Source organism: Nomascus leucogenys, chromosome X (assembly GCF_006542625.1).
Source record: "Nomascus leucogenys isolate Asia chromosome X, Asia_NLE_v1, whole genome shotgun sequence".
Taxonomy (NCBI): Eukaryota; Metazoa; Chordata; class Mammalia; order Primates; family Hylobatidae; genus Nomascus; species Nomascus leucogenys.
In genome coordinates this window covers 6,874,149-6,880,511 of record NC_044406.1, presented here as the reverse complement: position 1 = coordinate 6,880,511, position 6,363 = coordinate 6,874,149, and positions in this window count along the sequence as shown.

Genomic DNA, 6,363 nt, shown 5'->3' with positions numbered 1-6,363 from the left:
GTTTTGACACATATTAGAAAAGGCTAAGCTGTTGGAATAGGGGACAATAATGAAATAAAGCTTAAACTTGTTCCATGTCACACAATATCATGGTTCCTCCTAACAAGATTACGATGACATTAAGATTCCTTTCTCATCTAAATCTGGATTTTGTGAGACAATGTACAGACACATTTTAAGAGGCATCACCCGTAGTAAAGTGTTTAAGAAGATAGTTCACAGATCCAACTTTTAATAAAATATAGGCTGTGACATTAACTCATATTTCATAGGCTTAGGGTTTTAAGGATCACCCTTTAAGGAACTGGTTCTTTCCCTAGAACTTGTCTTTAAGAATTTCAGTAGCTGTCATTGGAGGAGCAACAGCACTGGCCATGGGTTTCTTTGACCTCCTCAGGTTGTTCCTGGAAATTTCGCACCAGGGTTAGCTAATCATGTGCTTCCTACAAAAATTATTTTTTATTAAGATGACAGGATAAAATAAAATACCTAAACCCTGTATTTGCTGGGCATATGCAAAGTGAGGAAAAAACACATTTATGTACCTACATACAGGGAAAATTAGCCAAATTCAAATTTTTATAACTCATTCTTTATTCTGGTTTTCTTTTCTTCTGATTAACCATTAACCTATATCATAGGTGGTTCCCACCCAAGTTTTCTAGGGCTTTCTCTATAAAGGAGAACAATTTATTTGTATTTAGTAACTATTTTTTTTCTCTTTTTTTGCCTATACTTTATTTATTCACTTATTTGAGACACAATCTCACTCTGTCCCTCAGGCTAAAGTGCAATGGTGTGACCCTAGCTTACTGCAGCCTGAAACTCCTGGCCTCAAGCAATCCTCCCACCTCAGCCTCCAAGTAGCTGGGACTATGGGCATGCACCACCATGCCTGGCTACTTTTTAGATTTTTTTGTGGAGACAATGTCTCACTATGTTGTCCAGGCTGGTCTCACACTCTTGGGCTCAAGAGATCCTCCCACCTTGGCCTCCCCAAATGCTGGGGTTACAGGCATGAACCACCATGTCTGGCCTGCCTTTCCTTAAAAACATTATGGAACAATGAAAACAGCAATACCTCTGCAAATCTGTAATATATGGTTCTCATGCCCTCCATGGATTCTTTCCACAGTGGACAAGCATTTCTCAGCACTCACTCTGTTCATTGCTCTTTCAAACGATATGGATAAACAAAAGACTTTCATAAAGCACTTCAGAGCCCTTGAAGCACTTTGACAATGGTTGTCCTACTTTATCCTCGAAATGACCCCTTAAAGAAGGAAAAACATGTTATTATCTCCATATTTGAAAACAAAATATAATCAGACAGATTATACAGTTAGGCAAAGTTCTTACAGCCATGAGTGGGGTAGTTTGGTCCTTGGACTTCTAGTTTGAAAACTTTTCTGAAACTACATATTCAAATCTTAGATTCATTTCTTTACTAAGTTTCACAGTTTTCAAATCTGTGGTTTTCAATCTTTGGATGTGCACTCTTGCACCCAGCAACCTAAATGGATATAAACACTGCTATGGACTGAATTGTGTCCCTCAAAATTAATAATTTGGAACCCTAACCGCCAATATGAGTGTGTCTGAAGACAGGGCCTTTGAGGAAATACTAAAATGAAGTCATAAGAGTGGGCCCTCACTCAATAGATCTGGTGCTCTTATAAGAAGGGGAAGAGACACCAGCACTCTCTCTCTACCATGTTAGAATGTGGCTGCCTGAAGCCAGCAAGAAAGCCTGTACCAGAACCTTCACCTCGCTAGACCTTCATCCTAAACTTCCCATCCTCTAGTACTGTGAGAAACGGAATTCTGTCGCTTAAGCCATGTAGTTTGTAGTGTTTTGTTAAGATAGCCTGAACAGATTCGTATAAACAGAATAGTACTATTACAAGAATTATCAACTAAGTTTTCTCGCATGTGAAAATTATACATTCACAGGCATATATATGTATTAGTTTATTTTCACGCTGCTGATAGAGACATACCCGAGACTGGACAATTTACAAAAGAAAGACATTTAATGGACTCACAGTTCCACATGGCTGGATATAAGGTGAAAGGCACGTCTCACATGGTGACAGACAAGAGAAGAGAACGTGTGCAGGGAAACTCCCCTTTGTAAAACCATCAGATCTCATGAGACTTATTCACTATCGCAAGAACAGCACAGGAAAGACCTGCCCCCATGATCCAATTACCTCCCACCCTGTCCCTCCCACAAGTGGGAATTGTGGGAGGTACAATTCCAGATGAGATTTGAGTGGGGACACAACCAAACCATATCAATATGCATAAGTGTTTTCAGCTATGCTGAGTGAATAATGAATGGCTTTCCAAATATGTCCACGTCCTTAATCACCAGAGCCCATGCCTGTGTCACCTTATATGGCAAAAGGGACTTTGCTGTTGTTATTAAGTTAAGGACTTTGAGAAGGGGAGATGATCTTGGATTATCTGCCTGTGTTCAAAATAATCATTAATGTCCTTTAAGAGAGAGGCAGGAGAATCAGAATCAGAGAAGGAGATGGGACAAGGGAAGCAGAGGTTGGAGTGATGGAGGAGGAAGACACAAGCTAAGGAAGGCAGGTGGCCTCTAGAAGCTGGAAAAGGCAAGAAAACGAATTCTCCCCAGGAGCCTTCAGAGGAGACACAACGTTGTCAAAATATCAGTTTGAGACTTCCGAGACTGATTTTGGACTCCTAACATGCAGAAATAAAAAATAGGGTTTACATTGTTTTAAGAAACTAAATTTGTGATTAATGGCAAAGGAACAGTAGGAAAGGAATACCTCATCCTAAAAGGGAATTCTAGGATTAGAATGATTAAACTATGAAAAATTAAACTCATTTCAGAACCAACTTTTAAGGTTTGGGGATCAGTTGACAAAAAACCTCATCCACAAAGAATCAGGCATCTAAAAGTTTTCAGTTATAATTTAAGAAAAAGAATTTTAAAACCCTGCTGAGGCCGGGCACGGTGGCTCACACTTGTAATCCCAGCACTTTGGGAGGCCGCGGCGGGCGGATCATGAGGTCAGGAGATCGAGACCACGGTGAAACCCCGTCTCTACTAAAAATACAAAAAATTAGCCGGGCGTGGTGGCGGGTGCCTGTAGTCCCAGCTACTCGGAGAGGCTGAGGCAGGAGAATGGCGTGAACCCGGGAGGCAGAGCTTGCACTGAGCCGAGACTGTGCCACTGCACTCCAGCCTGGGTGACAGAGCGAGACTCCGTCTCAAAAATAAAATAAAAAAAAATAAAAACCCTGCTGAATGCATGTTTATATATCTATTTATAAGTAACAATTTTAAGACTTTTAATGGCCACTTTAGCTAGCAAGAGAAGGAAATATTGCCATGTGTATTTACATATTTTGAAGCAAAAAGCTTAATACTTGGAGAGGAATCAGAAGGACCTACACTATTCACTGGCATAAACAAAATATCTACTTTCTGCCTCTTCAGTCACAAAAAAAGGGCCTATCTCTTGCCGCTTCATGCAATTAAAGAAAGAAAGATGCCTGGGTGTTTGTTTATTTTGGATATTCAGCACAATGGGAGCTTGTAATTAATATGAATCTTTTCCTTTGTGGCTATTTTAAAGTCGCAGGAAGTCATCTGAAAGGAAAGGCTGTATTTTTTTTTTTTTTTTTTTGAGATGGAGTCTTGCTCTGTCACCCAGGCTGGAGTGCAGTGGCGCGATCTCGGCTCACTGCAAGCTCCGCCTCCCGGGTTCACGCCATTCTCCTGCCTCAGCCTCTCCGAGTAGCTGGGACTACAGGCGCCCGCCACCACGCCCGGCTAATTTTTTGTATTTTTAGTAGAGACGGGGTTTCACCGTGGTCTCGATCTCCTGACCTCGTGATCCGCCTGCCTCGGCCTCCCAAAGTGCTGGGATTACAAGCGTGAGCCACCGCGCCTGGCCGGAAAGGCTGTGTTTTTAAAACTTCAGGTAATGCTCCCAAGCTTGGGAGGTTCACACTAATAAAAACAATGTCTTTTGAAAAAGAATATAGAGCTAGTTATATTTTTTATATGTTACGAAAGAAAAACAGTCCTTGGAGGACAAAGATCTCTAATCAAGCCTTATCCTCAGAGCTGTGGGGAAGCACCAGGTCAGAGACTTTCAATTCTAAATTTTAAAGTCTGCATCTCTCCTTGTTTGGGCTACACCAGATCCTGGCTGCACATGTTCGCCATTCCTCCACCATTCCTCCGTTATGAGTCGTGAGTTCTCCACAGTCTCCCAGCACTTTGCATGTATTTCAGTCATGACACTGAGCATGTCTCATGGTGTTCTATTATTTCCATCTTTATGTCCATGTGTACCCATTGTTTAACTCCCACTTATCAGTGAGAACACGAAATATTTGATTTTCTGTTTCTGCTTGAATTCGCTTAGGATTATGGCCTCCAGCTCCATTTATGTTGCTTCAAAGGACATGGTTTCATTCTTTTTTATGGCTGTGTAGTATTCCATAGATTATATGTATCACATTTTCTTTATCCAGTCAACCCTTGATGAGCAGTTAGATTGGTTCCCTGACTTTGCTACTGTGAATTGTGCTACAATGAACATCCTAGTGCAAATGTATTTTTTATATAATGATTTGTTTTCCTTTGAGTAGATACCCAGTAGTGGGATTGTTGGGTTGGATGGTAGTTCTATTTTTATTTCTTTGGGAAATCTCCATACTGATTTCTATTGAGGTTGAACTAATTTATATTCCCACCAATAGTGTATAACAGTGTAGTCACTTGTTCTGAATGCATTTCCCCCTGCTGGTCTCTTAAACAATCAGCAATTAAGAAACAAGGTCTGTGTCTGATCATTGACATGTTCCTTCCCCACTTTCTCATTTTTCTCTATTGCAAGCCTATCTACAGTGTTTGGTATGCAATAGGCATTCAATAGTGTTGGTCAATGTCTCCTCGTTCTTGCTCCACGCAGGTCTGCGTGGACCCCTGGCAATGTTCATGGCACAGGGAGCTTATTCTCCCAATCCTCCTCTGGGGACCTGGACACTCAAGCATGTGTGACACGCTGTCTTTCTTCTGCACCAAGACCAAGGCTCTTACCGGGCACTCCATCCTGGCCCTGGGACTGCAATGGCCTCTCAGAACAATTCTATGACATCGACCTTCATTCTGTTGCTTAAAATTCTTCTCACTCTTGTGCCTTCCAATGAAGTCACTTCACTAAACGTGAAAACAAGACAAGACAAAACATAACAAAAAAAAAAGTGTTTTGGATAATACACACACATTCAGAGAAGACTGAGGAAGCAGGAGGAAACATCTTTTCTTTTTCAATGTGCTTTTTTTTTTTTTTTTTTTTTTGAGATGAAGTCTCACTCTGCCACCCAGGCTGGAGTGCAGTGGTGTGATTTCGGCTCACTGCAACCTCCACCGCCTGGGTTCAAGCGATTCTTCTGCCTCAGCCTCCCTAGTAGCTGGGACAACAGGCACCCACCACCATGCCTGGCTAATTTTTTTGTGTGTGTTTTTAGTAGAGACGGGGTTTTACCATGTTGGCCAGGCTGATCTCGAACTCCTGACCTCAGGTGATCCGCCTGCCTCAGCCTCCAGAAGTGCTGGGATTAGAGGCGTGAGTCACTTGGCTCAGGCCAAAGTGCATATTTTTAAAGTATACATTGTGGATTTCAATTTAAGTCAGAGTCTAAGGTGGGGTTTTGGGAAGCTGGAGGAGGGACACGTGGCAAGTCGCATCATTCCTCATTGCCTTAGCAGATGTTTTTTGTACCTCAGGCCTGGCCTGTAGAGAGCGATGCAATGGAATGCCAAGATTTAGCTGAGGGTAGGCTAGGGATGTGGCCCAGATGAAATGTGGGTGTGCTTGTGCTACTGAACTTTGCCTAGCAAGAATACTCAGGGCTGAGAAGAAATATGCTAGCAATTTTGTGAGTTCAAATTTAGGAATTTAAAATCAAGCTTTACAAACATGTACTCCACTTAGAAGGGCACTTGTCATGAATCCTGGCTGGGCCTTTCCAGGTGTTGAGAGAACCCACCACTTGTACAGTTACTTATTTCTTGAGGAACAAAGATTCTTCAGGTTGATTTTTAGTGTTAGTACCCACACCACCTTTGCGATTTTCCACATTGGCAGTTGTACACACCCAGTAATAAACATCTCCTTCACATCATCAATGTGCAGGTAACAGGATGTTTCAAGTTTTAAACTTTTGAAAGAAGAGACCATTTCTAATATTTAATACATTTTATTTTCTGGAGCAGTCTTATATAGCTTCAGGAGGCATGATGCTTATCAGTTGACTATTTACTCTCTTGCCTTTTAGGGCTTGGCAAATTAATGTTTCATTTATTAA